The 16,450-nt window shown below is 38.5% G+C and overlaps 1 protein-coding gene and 1 long non-coding RNA gene across 7 annotated transcripts in view; one reads left to right on the forward strand and one right to left on the reverse strand.

The window, feature by feature from the left end:
- KCNK2 (potassium two pore domain channel subfamily K member 2) overlaps positions 1–16,450 on the reverse strand; it is a 128,977-nt gene that overhangs the window by 88,233 nt on the left and 24,294 nt on the right. The window lies entirely within an intron of this gene.
- Positions 1–16,450, forward strand: part of LOC135297070 (uncharacterized) — a 52,550-nt gene that overhangs the window by 11,645 nt on the left and 24,455 nt on the right. The window lies entirely within an intron of this gene.

Raw genomic sequence — 16,450 nt, forward strand, 5'->3', positions numbered from 1 at the left:
TCACATTTTCTACCTCCCTGTGAACATTCTAATCAGCAAGCCATTGGGTGGAGTATTCTTAAGCCCCAAATATTTAGCAAGCTGCTTATGATTTCAGCAATGAAGCATTTTCTATTGACACCCGTGTCCTAACAGGCCAAAACTGAACACTTCTATTCCATTTTCATGTGTACCTTACTCAGGCGAGTTCCCATCGACTTCAAAGGAAGCCTGGAAACTCGGAGCAGTCAGTTCTCACATCCTGTGTGTCAGTGCCTGTGCTTACGCTCCCCTGCATGCCTTGGCACGCCCCAGGGTCCTGCTGCACGGATCCTGCAGACCAACGCCCAGCTACAGCGTGCTGTGGCTCATCTTCCAGCTGGGCCTGGCCTTCCCTTGCCATGGGAACTGGGTCTGCAGGATTCAGGGACAAAGAACTGGTGCACACCTGGGTCTTGCCTCAGTGCAGCAGTGACAGTCAGCCTGCACCTGCTTCTGAGCACCAAGAAATGGGAAGCACTCGCACATACCATGGCACAGGAGTAGCCTGCCCACTTAAGAAGTTGCTGTGGGTGCTCAGCAGAGCATAGGTCTTGGAAAATACTCACTGCAGGAAAGCACAAAAGGCAAACACTATTACAAACTGTGCCTGAAAAAAGTGTATGCATCTTGGGTTTGGATAAAGCAGAACTATGATAGAAACCACTTACTCTTCATATTTAAAATCAGTGTATGAATCAAGCCAAAATGCAGACACATTAATTTAGAATGCCAACTGTTCAAAGTGAGTTATTAATTTTTTCCTTAACATAAGTTTTTCTCCCTAGTACAGACTACCAAGTTTAGGTAGTAATATGTGTGCAATGGCCTCATTACAATAGCATATATATGCTAAGCATTGCAAAGTGCTCTCTGTTTCAGTAATTCTTGGAGGTGAAAAAGTACTGTTATGTCCATTTTTATCAAGGGGACCTAGAAAACAGTGACTTAAGAACACTATATAAGGAATTTCCTTTGTCAGGTTGGGGTTTATCTCTGTGTGGTAAATGTGCAGAGAGAACTGGGCCATTTTTTTCCTTTGTAACAGACATTTGTTTCTAAAATCTCCAAAACATATAAGGGATATCATGATCATGGATAGAAAATTTCTTTTATCATGAACATCTTTAAATATTTGTGATTCCCATTCTGCATTTTTCTCAGTGTTCTTTTGCAACCATAATGACAGTTTTAATTTTCTTTTTTGTTTGTGTGTACATGAAATTTCCCTCCTAATTTTTCCTTTGCTGCCTATGTCTTAATTTAGTTTGGAGTTTTATAATCAGTTTTTCTTTCTATCTCCAGATTCCTCTGGCTTTCTAGTTTATACATTCTCCCTAGGAGAAGAAGAACCACACATATTTCCAGCTTCTATCTTTCTCAATAATAAGTAAAATTCTGTTTTCATGGCCTTGAAATTACATTTAGTTTGTATACAGCTGTTATTGAACTGACATTGTCACTGTACAACCTGGGCTTTTTTTCTCTATATCCAAATTGATTTAAGGTTTCATATTGATCTGAGTATCAATACCCAGTTTGTAAGCAACAGTACCACTCATGTTCAAGGGCACATTTCAGTCATCTCATATAGGGCTCAATCTGAGCAGTCTCCACAGGAAAAGCTTCTTTGCTGTGCAGAATACTTTTACTTATTTTCCTTTTAGGTATGGACTCCTATAGATGGCTTTGTCTCTTAGCTCACTCAAGGCCAGGCATTGCTTCGTTCCCATTTGTTCTGACAAGTTGAAACTTTCACATTACTTCTTATAAATTTGCTCCATATAAGAAGTTAATAATTGAAGGGATTTTTAATTATTTTGTCAATCCTTTTTTTTTTCTAAGATTTGTCAGTCCAATCTTCTGTAGCATCACCTCTTTTCTTTCTAAAACTTGCATTCTCATGCAAAAGTGTTCTCCAGACTGGCCCACTAACACAGCTGCTTCTAAATGTGAGTCAGAATCTCACTCCATATTTCTCGCTCAATTTTGATCTCTCTACTGCAATCTGATCTCAAAATTAGGATCCCATAAACAGCAAAATTCAGGGGGTTTTTTACAATATTAAATACATTTCTTTTTGGGGTATTTCACTTGCAATTAATCCTCTCAGAACTTCATTCTTTCAAAGAGTGTGATTTTCCTGACTGTTTTTTTTTTATCACAGACTTGTAATTAGACTGCTCTTCTTTAATTGTAGGTTATTAAATTACATCCACTGCCTCTGGCCTGAGGTTAATGGAAAAAGAAGAGTAGCTAGCTTTTGCCCACCTCACTCTTTAGAAACTTTTCTTTTTGAAGGGCAAAAATCACTTCTTTAATCCCTCTGATCAATTTCATAAGAAGCCCAGAGGCAATAGCTATAGTCCTTAGCTGCTATCTAATTCCTTCATCCCTCATTTTCTTTTACTGTTCTGACACCAAATGTATTTTATTTTTCCTGCTGCTGCTTCTTCAGATACCATAGAGTGCTCTCAGTGGTAATTAATGCAAGTACCTGGGTTGGATCTTATAACCCTGACAAATCTTTCTAATGTTTAACAGGTAAACTAACAAATATTTAACAGGGGTATTTAACATTGGATCTTGGAAGAAATGGAAGCTGATGCTTCTCTTCTTCCTTTTGGTGTTGATCTGTTCTGGTTCAAAGCAACACATCACACAGGAAATGTTACACTTCTGACTTAGACTATTCAGGGTCTAGCTGAGCTTAAATCCTTGCTTCAGCCTAAGATAATCTTTGTGGCCACAGGTGACAGGAAAGAAATTTTTACAGGCAGTAAGTCTTCACTAAGTGGATGGGGAGAATCAATACATTACGAATAGAGCCCAAAGTGGCCATCTCCTTGAGCAAAAAGCCACCAAACATCACACATTTGTGTTCCTGAGCCTTTCAGATGACCTACAAATAGCACTAGCCACGTGGGCCACTGTGTCCTGGTTCCTGATCCTCGTGTTGCCACTGTATAAATACAAAGATATGCCACATAATAATCTCAGCCCTTGTAGTCTGATTCAACCAAATTTAATAGCAGTTCTGTTAAATCCACCATTTTGCTCATCCTGATTAATTTTGTTATTTTTGTATCAACAGTACATAGGAGGTGAGGTTTGGCCAGCAAGTGCTATCAGAGTACTGTGTGCCAACCCTGGTGAAGTGTCAGAGGAAAAATGCACCTAATTCTAATCATCAGCGATCCACAAAAATTAATCCAAAGAGGAACAGTAAAGATTTCTAGATGAATCATGTCAAAAGAAACTGGAAGAGCTCAGCTCACTTAGTCTGGCAAAATGAACACTGAGAAGACTTTGATTGCTGTGTGTAGATCAATCAAATAGTCTTTTTTGAGCTAAGGAACCATGTTGGCAACAAAACTGGAATTTATTCTGTGAATAAATTTTGGCTGGGAATCACAAAAAAGCAAGAGAAGAGCCAACTTCTGGAGCAATATCTCAATAAGGAGAGTTAGAATGAAAACTTAACTTTGTAAAATAGAAGGTGGCCAATTTGTAGAAAAAATATTTATCTGACGTGCTGCCTGCAAAAACAGGAGTTTGGTCTCAGAGACTCAGGGGAAAAATGGTCAACTACTTTGAATCCATAAATCACATTCCCTCGTCATCACAGAACCACACAGACGTCAGAGAGCTGTGGGGGGAGAGATAGCTCAGCAATCCCCAGATATTTTAGTGTTCCCTGGTGGATTTGGGCTAGATGGCCGCTGTTCCCCAGGAGCCTCCAAACCAATGCAGCCCAGTGCCACACAAGAGCTGTAACCCTAGCAAGGGAGTTCATCTGGCACACAGCTCAAAAATAAACCCCAAGTCCTTCATCCCAAACCCTGCCAGCCACACATAGAGATGTAACATTCTTCCAACCCACAGCTCTCAGGTACCAGACTGTCTCTTCTGCAGACTGAGAAGAAAAATCATCTGGAAGAATATTTTTCAGAGTAAGATTTTTTATAAGTACTTGTTCTCTGATCTTCTGCAATTTTAGTGACAGTAGCATTAAGAACTATAGTGAAGACTGAACATTTTAATGCTAAATTATTATCATCGGGGTTAAATGCCGTACTGATAATTTAAGAAGATTTGAGATTTAAGATGCAATAACAGTGTCCTGAACTGCATGTTCTTCCAAAGCCGAAACACTCACAGCAAGTAAGTGTCAAAGCCAAGGGTATGTGCCATTTATTAATAGAAGATGAAGCTATTGCTGAGTTAAGGAGTAGCCTCAAGTTACTAGTATAATTAAAAACTGTGATTAAATATTAAGATGAATGAAGTTAGTTAAATTGTGAGCTGTCAAAGTGCCAAGTAAATAATTTAAAGACAGATTTAAAAAGCAGTGGGAACACCCTTTTTCTGCCTTTGCTACTTCTTCATATTACTAAACCATTTTTACCCTAATCCTCACATTCTTCTCTAACATATTTGCATATGTTAACAAGGTTACTTTCTGCTACAATATATTTCTGTTTCTAGTATGTGCTTGTAAACTGCAGTAGAGGTTGTACTTTGTCCTATGTGAAAATGAAAAAAATATCATTGGGAACAGGAGGACAACCTTTTCTAGGGCAGTCACGGGGAAAAAAATAGATGTTTATGGATAGAGCAAGGAAAATTAATCAGGAAAGTAGGTATGGACTGACTGTGAGTTGCTTGATTACATAAATATTTTCTTTTCAGGACTTTTCTATCTCCATTTTCTCTGTTGTTAAGAGGTCTTTTCTTCACTTTGGATAAATAATACCCTTTTCTTCTTTCATCAAAGGGCATCAGAGACCAATGCTGATGAAGAGGGGAAAAAAAAAGGACGGTAACTGCTGGCACTAAAGTAACAAGGAAGTGTGTGCACTGACTGCACAGGTAGTCAGGTAGTCAGAAGATGGATTACTGCAGGTCAGGGCCCTCACCTGGAATATTGAACAGTCAAGAGACAATTTTATTCTGCTTGATCCACCACCTTAGCTAGCCTGGTAATATCAAGTTGTTGCCCTATTGGTCATGGCGGAGCTGAAATGCAGATTCCCACGGGAAGCTTCAGTTAGACCAGTGCTTTTCTGTGAGCAAAGTTTGTTTTCTTGAAGAACTGGCTTCTGTCATCAAAGATATTTTAATACACCTCAAAAAAATTTCTCACCATCTCCAACTCATGGCAGCAAAGAATAGAAACAGAGCCTTGTTCCCACTATGCCAGATGTGCATTCCTGATGTTTTGCTCTGTCTATCACCAGCCTGAGGTTGAGGGCATTGGTCTTTCATGTGTGTCGTAAATCCCTAGGTGCTCTCTCTGCAGAGATACAAAAAGACACCCATAGCTAAAGTACAGGGTATAATTACATCCATGCAGAAGAACTGTGCATGGCCAAGGCTCTCTGAAAGGTTGAATAATCTCAGTAAAAGTGAAGTTTCCATTCCATTTTTTTCCCACAGATTATAGGAAACAAATTTCTGATGCCCATTTTAATGTTAGCTTAAAAGTGCACAGTGCCCAATGGATCAGTAAATACATTTTTGAGAAGCCAAAACAGAGGTTTCCAGACAAAAGCCTACCTAGCTGTAGCATTTTGAAAGAATGTTTGAGAGTTAAGTAAAGAAAACAGTAGACTTTCCCCCATTCTTAACCTGCACAAGGAAGGTTAAGTTCTCTGGTGAAGAGCTGATGATTTTTTTGCCTAGACATCTGTCATAGAGGCTGCTTTACAACACACTCTCCAGTCATACAGCTGAAGGCATCCACAGTTCTGCCATCACTCCCCTTCCACAGTTCTGTCTGCCTATACCTTTGAATACACTTGAGTTTTTGTGGAGAAGCTGTTCTCCACCCACACCTAAACCCAGGATTTCTGGAGAGTTTTTTACCAGAAATCCCAAATACTTTAGCAAAGGTTGTTGATAAGAATGTTTCCCAGATAGAAGCATTTTTCTTTCCTGTCATTATATCTCTATTGAGCAACATTTTACATCCACCTGTTTTAAATATGATCTTTTAAGCCACCCTACTCCATGCCTTTACACTTGTGAAGATGCTCTCATCCTTGCACAAGAGTTCAGCTTTCTGTGGAAGCAGCAGCATCAGTAACTTATAGAAGACTTCCATACAGGACTTCCTTCCTCATCTGTGTGCCTTCTTTTTAACACACAATAGCAATCTGGGGGAGCTTTTCATGGGGCTGTCCCCTTCTGCTGGATACTTAGCTCCATTGAACAGAAACCTGAATCAAACTCTTGAATACAAGTATTCCAGCCTCCTTACAGGCTGCAAAAAGGCAAGATTAATGGAATGAAGCACATAAAAGACCAAAGACATGTATTTTGCAAGGTGGGTAACATATGGTTTATTCTCTCTGAGGATTTTACTTATGATAAAACAGGTTTTTTCTTCTTATTCATATAAAGAATAGGATTTCAGATGCATTTTTTAATATATTGTGAATTGTTGATGCATACCAGAAATATACTGATTGCTACAAATTCCTTTTTCATTAAATTAATCTTTTATTACCTTTGGCAAAAAGGTAGAGGTTATATAACACCTTCTTTTGGAATTTTAATATCAGGCTGTGTTCATTCAGCAAAAGGACTAATGATCTTGCAGCAGCGGTAAGCAAGATTCCCAGAACACTTGCTGTACGGGCAAGTGGCATCACAGTTCATGTGCAGGGCCCAGGACTTTCTTGTGAAATACTGGTTTTACTAAGTTTCAGCACTGATCTCAATTGAGTTTTAAAATTAATTTTACTTTTGCATCATACACTTTGGCAAAGGCAATAATTCTGCCCCACCTTGAAAAGGCTAAGTACTGTCACTTTCTCCTTTGGTTTTGTGGATTTTATTTCACAGGCTGAGAGTGGCCCTTTCTCAGAAACTCACAGAACCACTGTAAAGCCACAGCTGTCCCTTCAGGTAGCAATTTCACAGGCTCAAGAAGAACTCAACTGCAAGCAGCACACACAAAGAACAAGGGAAGCAGTAGCATGTGGCTTCTCCTGAGTGTCTTGCCCTTGTTTGCTGATGGTATGAAGATACGTGATTGTGGCAAAAGTGTGAGAATGCTTATTATTTTTAATCACATTATTTCTATATATACTTTCTTTCCACTCCAGATTATATATGCAATTGTGGGGTTTTTATGCTCTTCATGACTGATGGTTTTTTCAAAATCCTTAAAATTATTACAACATTTGAAAGTTGTCAAAGTCTTATCTGAAGCACCAGAGCATCCTACAAAAGACCTTAGGAAAAGTTTAGTAGTAGCAGCAGATATCACTTCACAGAATCATAGAATGGTTTGCATTGGAAGGGACCTTAAAGACTACGTAGTTCCAACCCCTGTGCCATGGGCAGGGTACACCTTCCACTAAACCAGGCTGCTCAGAGCTCCATCCAGCCTGGCCTTGAACACTTCCAGGGATAGGGCATCCACAGTTTCTCTGGTCAACTTGTGCCAGTGTCTCACCACCCTCATAGCAAAGAATTTCTTCCTATTGTCTAATCTAAACCTACTTTTGCTCAGTTTGAAGCCATTCCTCCTTCTCCTGTCTCTACATGCCCCTGTAAAGAGACTCTGTCCATCTTTCTTGTGGGTTCCCTTCAGGTGCAGTTTGTAATCAGGTCATTCCAAAGCCTTTTTCAGCCTGAAAAAACCAAGTTCTCTCAGACTTTCCTTGCAGGACAGGCGCCCCATCCCTCTTATCACCTTGGTGGCCTCCTCTGGACTTGCTCCAACAGGTCCATGTCCTTCTTGTGCTGGGGACCCCAGAGCTGGGAGCAACACTCCAGGTTGGGTCTCAGCTGAAAGTAGCAGAGGGATAGAACCACCTCTGTAAATCTGCAAATTCTATTTTGTTCTTTGCAATAGCCAAGGTTACTCTGGAAGCACATGTTTGCAAAAAGTTTGTAATATAAGTTAATAGTGATTTGCAAAATATTGCACTCCACTCCAGTGTTTAATTTCTGCCTGCCTAGACTTCTTTGGAAGCAAATACTTATTCTGGGAGAGATCAGGCTATGTACACAAGGCTCAGCCAGTAAGGTGCATGTTACAGATGGACCCTGCTGATCTGCCTTTCTTCTGGAAAGCTGGCCAGAGGCAGTTTGGGCAGCTGGGGTGTTGCAATAACCCAATATAATCTCATACAAATATGTAACCACAAGTTCAAGGCTCTGGCTTGTTCACATGGGAGGAGCACTGGAGTGAAGGCAGATCTGTTCTGCCCTGTGGATGGGTTCACAGGTACAAGCAGCTGCCACTGCATCATTGACTCACACCATGAGAGCTCTCCCCCAAGGTGTGAAGATTCAGCCCTCAGAGATATTGAGGCTGTACAGCCTCAAGCCATGTATTTATGGCTGGGGATATGATCTGAGCTCTTGTCTTTTGTGCAACAAATATCAACCTGCACCACATCTGGTATAGCCCCTGCATCCCTCCTGCCACTTCAGGGATGGTTCTAACATCCCTGAATGTATCCTTGTCAACCAAAGAATAGGAGCAGAGCAAGATTTTGAAGGGATCCTGCAGCAGCCTCCAAAGAGTTCTTTAGAGGTAGAGTTACAAGCCTGAGGAAACAAAGCATGGTGCCAACACCTGATTTACCATTCTACCAACTTTCCTGTGTGCACATGAGTGCTCACAATGCAGTAAGTTGTTTTATGAGCACATATAAAGCAAATGGGAGGTGGGAAAATGGAAAGATCTATTTGAGGGAATAATGACAATATTACCAAGACAAAATCATTATGTAGGCATGTCTCCCAGTGAGGAGTTTTTGGTTTGTACATGTATTTTTGTTCAGAGTGGGAATAAATAAAGGAGATTTAGATAAAGCAGAGGAAATTCAAGCAGACGTCCTTAACTCAACCAACCAAGAATCCAGCACACATTTAAAACCAAGTCAGTGGGAATTTTGCCTTATTCATGAATGCTGCAGTCCCAAGCACCCTTAATGAAAACATTCTTCATTTTATAAATCATACTACCCATATATTCTATATCTCCGGTCATGCAATGTGGTTTCTACTTACATTTATTAATTTCACCAGTTTGCAAGAGATTTGACCTTTCCCTTGCCTTTCTCTATTACCTACCAGAATATCTTTTAGACAGTGATACATTTCTGGTTTCGAACATGATGAAAATGAAAAGAGAACAACACAACAGCAAGCATTTTTCAGTGACATACAGGATAATAAAACTGGAGATTCTGTGATTACTGTGCAACTCAATGAATTTTCAAATGATCAGTTCAACTAGCAACACTCCATTTATTCAAATGATTGTTAAGAAACTTTTTTTTTTCTGGTACTAACAGACACTTAGTTTATAATATGATACACTATATATTACTCCAAATCTGTGAGGGAGAGAAGGAGACAAAATAATAATTCTCTTTAATAACCTACACATAGCAATTTTTTTTAGTATAAACATATGAGCTTCCCTAAGTTGTTTTCCAGCTGATCAATTTGTATCCAATACATCATCCCAGTACTACAACAACAACAACAACAACTAAAACTACCAACTCATTTTGTGGAAAAAATGTTCTTCTCTGGGCTTCTCACCACATACCATCAGTAAAAAACATTATATTTTAATCTGAATTCTGATTCCAAAGTAAATATAATACTTTCCTAGTTTAGCCATCAAGCTTTTAAATAAGTGACTGTTTTAACTTGTGAAGAGTCCAAGACTAAGACAAAAACTTAATCGAGATGCAAAGAGACGTTAGGATATATTTGGGGCTTTTAAATTGCTTCATAGCCATGCTCAAAATTAAAGGGAAATTATGGGATTTTTGTTACATGTAACAAGCAAAAGGCATTCTTCATCTAACACAGTCAGCTTAATGTTTAAACAAGTTGTGTAGAATCTACTGATCTCTCAGAAAATCCCTTTACTAAGAACACTCCAAATTATGGTAATAGCCTTTAATTTGACCCCAAACCTCTTGGTTTTGATAATATTTTACTAACATATATCTAATTTCCAGGGATCAAAATTCTTTTGGGTACTGTTTCAAAGAACAAATACCCTGTAGCTTTGATTCTTTCTGACAAATTTTAACACATTTCCAAAGAGTTTCCATTACTTGGAAAGAGATGTTTGTGGGTTTATAAATGCATTTTATAATTTGTTTAAAATCAAAACTTAAAATATCCTATTTTTTTCCTGAAAACAGGCAGAGCATATGAACCAGCTTTACATGGACACACTTTTGCTGTTTACACTCTCTGGAACTAGGGATTTACCAGCTCTGTGTCCTCACATTTGAACACAGCCCTATATAGACAACACACTTCTAGAGCATAGCCCTAGATAAACAACACATTTCCAGAGCACAGTTTCCTGCCTGATGGAAGCAGGAAAAGCCTACTTTTACCACTGTCACTTGTTTGTAAATCCATTTCCTAAGCCAGAACTGAAGATATGACTCCCCACTTAAAACAAGAAAACTGCCTGGAAGTGTGACTTAGTGGCCCCTGGCCACAAAATATGAAGTTGTCTGTTACAAAAGGACTATTCTTTAAGGAAACAAAGAAGCTTTGCAGTCTTAGCAGTAATTCAAGGAAAAAATAGGCACTTCATGAACCTTGAAATATTTTATGTATGCTAGGTAGGGGTAAAAACATCTTCCTTGTTACTTTAACATTATTTAAAGCATTTTAGAAGTTGTGGAGCAAAGGAGTGATGTTCTTTTTCTTTTTAAAAACATGTTGGGGATTTTTTTCCAAATTGTTTTAACTTGAAATTTGCAAAATTTGATGCTTCAAGCTCACCAGTTGGCAATTTAATGTTTTTTCTCTTTCATGAATCCTGTGTTTTCTTTTTATTTCATATTTTTCCTGAAGTAAATGTAGTCACGAAAATGGATTTCTGCTTGAAACATTGACTGGCAAAGGAATTTTGTTTTTATGCCTAAGAACAGCCTGTCTTTATTGCTCTGTGTCCAGATTCTGGCAGGATATATGTTAAAGCATATTCTAGACTGCAATTATTAAAACCTCTTTCAGTATTACATAACATAGAACACATGAGTCTTTTTTAAAAAAAATAAAAACCATTGATTACTTAGATTGCCGTGTCCCTGCAATGCAATGGAATAATTTCAAGAACTAAACAGTCTTTCTTGTGGAATGTAGTTTTCACTAAAACTTAATAAAGAAAAGAAGCTAACTGCTAATGATGCTCTGTAAATTATCAGCACTTCAGCAAAAAAGATTAAAGTAAAAATCCAGAAAAAGATTAAATTTAAAAATCCAGACTTTTTCTGCCACAATTTTTTCTTATTTTACTGAAGTGGGGTTGCTTTACTTTAAGCACAGAAAGTCAGTAGTCAAAAGTTAGAGAGTTATACAAAGGTCAGTTCAGTGTAGTTTGACAGAGGCAGGTGTTTAAAAGCTCCCTGCAGAAAGCTCTGTCTCTTTTTGACAACACATATTAGTTTGCCTAGATAAGTACCTGGTTCTTCTCTCTTTTTCCCCAGACCATGCAGACTGAGCACTAAATGTCACAGCCTTGCCACTGCTGGTCTGGGCCACTCACCTTGTGGAAAGAACCAGAAATAAGTGTGGTTTGGGTCAATCCTTCTGACTGTTGTGGCAGGAAAGACGTAATGGGAGGATGGGGTCCCACAGAGGTGGTGTAGCCCCACCCTGAGACTGCTCATCTTGAGACCTTTGCTCAGTCCATCCCTCTCAATTCACTTCCTGGAGGAGGGCTCTAAGGGCTGGCTTTGCACAAGTGAATAAAATGCATGAATTACCTAGTTTGCATATGAGGCATGCAAAAGAAAGGGGATTGGGCCCCCTTGCTCTCTCTCTTTCACTCCTGCCTCAAAACCCCAACTCTGGACCATTCACATGGCAGGGCCAGAATTGGATCCAAGGACTGCTCATATTCTTTGGTCTTTCTCCCTTTTCTATCCTTATTTCTCTCCTCCTACACTTTTCCTGGGCCACACATGGCTGTCATGTTCTACCCCATGTTCTATACTGAAGTTTGTTGTGAGAGTGGGGAGATTTTGGCAGTGTGCTGTGGCTCGTGAGCTTATTGAAGTGTACTGCACAAAATCCAAGGGGTTGTGGAAGTCTATTGTAGAATGTAAGAGCTAGTGAGCCAACAGCTTTTGTGTCTACACAGTGGGCTAGGTGCTGGAGTTATGGCGACTGCACAACAAAGTACAAGAATTCCCAGACACGTGGTCCAATGTCTTTGTTCAGCCCAATGAGAATTCATAAGGAACATCACAGCCACTGCTGGTGCATTGGGACACTTTGTGTTCCCACCACCAGAACCCCTTGCTTTGACACTGTATCCTCACACACCTGCAGGGCAGTGCTTTTTTCTATCACAGTTACAGTCATTAATGGAGAACAGAGCATCCACTTACTCCACTCAGCCCTGGTCATGCCATTTCAAGCAATAAACAGCCAAATAAAGCCAAACTCCATCTCATTCCAAAGCACTGGACCTCAAGCTGAACACTGAAGGTAGGCTAGTGTCCCACAACTGTTATCACTGATTTTGGTTTAGGAGAGTGCTCATGCAGCAGTGCTTTTGAAGGCCAAAACTCAAAAGTCACAGGCAATTTTTACTCAGTACTTATTCTGAAAAATCACATTGGACAATTTTGCCCAAAGATTTTGGATTGTTTATATCAACAGGAAACAGATCCTTCCCAAACTTTTTGGGTTTTGTTAGTCAACATGAGCTGGCAGAACAGTTAGAAAAAGAATTCTTAGCTCCTGGCCTAAACTCCTGGGGCTATGAAGGAGAAAACAGAAAAAAACCAAGCGAAGTTGGTGCTGTGGAAACCTGGACCATGGTTTATGACATTGGGCTGTGAACATGCATTTTATCTTTACAGGAAATACTACAGCAATAAAAATATCCCTCTCCCAGCTCACTCTGACCTTTCTTTAGAAAGACAGGCTCTCTTTAAGTCAGAAAATTATAGATGGACAACTCTATGCATTTACTGTAATGTTTCATGTAGAAAGCATTGTCTCAAAACTTGAAACTGCTTAAAAGTGGTCATAACTACTTTAAATCATGTACTTCTTTTTCCTCTCCACCAGTGAAAAATAAATAAGGATGTAATAAATAAAACAGTGGAAGGAAGCCAAAAAAGGTATTTGTCTTCATGCTATTTTGTGGCTTACCACATCATACTGAAGATTTCAGTATTATACCCTGTTGAATGTTATGTCAATTTGCCTGCCAGCAGAGAGGGTTCCTTTCTCTTCCAAAAGTGGATGTAGGAAGTAAATCCACTCTTTTAATTGCAGATTAGTTTAGATGGGAAGTGGTTACAAACAAGTTAAAATACCATCTATTTTATCTATGTCAATCAATCATATTAAAATAAAAGTGTGAAATGTCTGCTTAATCTCAACATGATGCTTCTCAAACATGCTTTGTCAGTAGTGCAGATCTTCTTGACTTCATACTTGACAGGTACTGAGAGTTAATTTCCATCTGGTTTTTTGCTCAATATTTTCCAAACCCTGACACATTATCTTCTTTCAGACATTTTTCAGCTTTCCCCTATTCCTGCACTTGGTATACTTCCAAATTCAAGATCTTGACCAAGCGGAATTCTCACCAAGGCCCAGGAGAAACATCAGACAAACATACTAAGCATACATAAATTTAAATAATCTTTGAAAACTAAGTACAGTTGTAGGGGGCTGACAAATGCATGGCTGTATGTATTGATGCAGCTCCTTAACTAATCTAGAAAACTAGAAAGGTTGAAGACCAATGAAACCAGAGGCTACAGGAACAAAACATCATTCATTTGGCTGGAGCACGATCTAGGAAGTTCTAAAAAATATTTGTAAGATGAACAATTAGAACAACTGCCAGTTCTAGGGCAGTCTTTTACTCTTTCTCCTCCACTTTCCAATACAATACCTATTTCTAAGGCATTTAGAAATAGCAGAAATATCTTTTCCTTCTGTTCTCCTAAAGACTTTTACCTCAGATTCTCCAGCATCCTCAGAGAAAGACATTGAGTTGCCATTTGTGCTATTAGACTGTTTATGATTTTTCCTTATTTCTATTCTTGGTTCACCACTTTCATTTTAGAATACATCTTTTCCAGAAACAACTACCATGGAAATATTAAAATAGCATCAATAACCCTAAGGATGTACATATTAAATGTTCATTACACACAACCTTCAAATCCCATCTGATCTTGTTGGTTTGTCTGTAGTTTGTTTTTTGTATTTAAAGGGTTTTATGGTATTTAGCCCCACACTCCTATGGTGCAGAAACTTTCTTTTGAGATCTATTCCAATATTTTCCAATAGATTTAATGCCACAAATAAGATAAAGAAAAGGCCTATGTTCCACAAATCCAAGCTCCTATATGACACTTCCATTTCAGAGAAGACAGAGCAGCTACTTCCTTCACTTTATTTTTGAAAAATACTTTTTGGTTTAGAACATTAAGTTGGTGCAATTTCTCCCAATAGGCAGCAAATAACTGCATTTATATTCACACATTCTATAAAATGCAGATTGCATAATACAGCATGATGGCTCTATTCCATTATGCTTCATTACTAGGTTGGAAATTACTCACACAGTATGTTTTTCTCTTTAGTACTCTATCATTCAAAATTATGGCTGCACTGTAGGTTACTCCATCTAGTAAATAAACACAATTCCTGCCTGGCACCCTACTAACGGTAAGCAACACTTTCCTTCCCAGGTGGGTCCTGGGGCCTTACTTGAATTCTAGCTTTGTAATTACATTCAACCTGCCTGAGGTGTCCTTTAGATTTTGCAAATGAATTCTTCATTTGTCATGATTTTATAGTGGTGCCTCAAGCAGTGGAACAGCTACCCTTGGATGCTACAGCAATCTTGGTACTTCAGTATAACTTACCTCAGCTCTTTTCCATACTTTCTAGAATCCTGGGAAAAAACCTGACCATGGGAAAACCTAATAGAAAACAATTGTTTTCAGTATTTAAAAAAGAAAGACTGAATACATTATCTTCTTAAAGAAGTAAAACTGCTCATTCTTCAGCTTTAATGCTCATGATTGACAATTTATCTAAAGCCTCTGACATTGCTTGAGAAAACAGTGTTAAACTAAATCTAGAGAAAAGTATGTAATCACTGATAACTCAGAGATAATAGAGCAGGAGAGGAAGTACAACCAGGAGAAATCACCAGCAGGCTGGGACGTTTTAATCAGTGACTCCAGACTGAGCATCCATCTCTGTGGTACACACCTTAAAGCAGTAAAATTAGTCTAAGGTTCAGTTCTATTATTTCAATGAGAAGTGATCCTTCAGTTAAGAGGGTTAAGTATTTTGGAAGGCATCACATCAGCATGATTAAACATCCAAAAGAAAGAAAAATTCTAGCTCACTTTCAGAAATTTTGATCAGCAGAGAGTGATTCAAAAGAAGACACAAAACTCTGAAATCAAAAGAACTGCATTGGAGACTAGAGTTCTGCTGCATGGCACTAAAGGTTCTGCTGTGAAGGTAGTAAGCTCTTTGTGCCTAATCCAAGGCTATTTATTACTCAAGATTGTGTTTACCTTTATGCTCTGTGTGGACTGCCGGCAAACAAGCAGGAGGACAAAATTCCTGCTTAGAAAGAAAAATCAAACATAACACTGGAGAAGTAGATATTTTATAAATTTGGGGGGCGGGGGGGACAAAGGCAAAAAAAAAACCTCAAAAAAAGCAAGGGAAATATTCTGAACCCTCCTCCTTCTAGTAGCTCATAAGACTCATGTCTAACTCAGAAACTACAGTACAAATTACCATCCCATGTTTGATAGAAATCTGCAAATAGGTTTTCCTGTTTCATGTGGTCAAAGCACTGAAGCATTAATTTTTTCTTTCTAAGATTTTGACTGAGATTTCCTCAGGGGCTGAGAAAACTTTGCAGTCCAAGCTTACTTACCTGCTGATATTTCCCACATAAAAACACAAAGTCTTTCAATATCTGACTGCGATAGTAATTATTCACATTAAGGCATTTAAATGAAAGCAACGTTTAAAGTGTCATTTTCTAGAAAACAATCACTCTATTTACCAGTTTCTTAATTTCCAAGCTCCAAATTAATTATTACACTGCTACATGTAACATATGCACAGTATAAAAGCGATATTTGTGGTCAGGGTAAAGTTACAGATCTCTCCAGCTTCCCAAATAAACATTCTCAAGAATAATATACTGGATAACCGGTCTTATTTTCCTAAATACCATGCAGATATAGGAAACATAAAATATATACTCAAGAGTTGTGATGAAAAAAGACCTTCCTACAAAATTGACATTTCAAAGGAAACCCATCAACAACAACAAAGAGGACACACATATTTAAAATTGATATGTATATCATTCCAGCATTTCCTAAAATTTAATTCTTAATTATCTAATTCTGCA

This window comes from Passer domesticus, chromosome 3 (genome assembly GCF_036417665.1).
Source record: "Passer domesticus isolate bPasDom1 chromosome 3, bPasDom1.hap1, whole genome shotgun sequence".
In the NCBI taxonomy this organism is placed as follows: Eukaryota; Metazoa; Chordata; class Aves; order Passeriformes; family Passeridae; genus Passer; species Passer domesticus.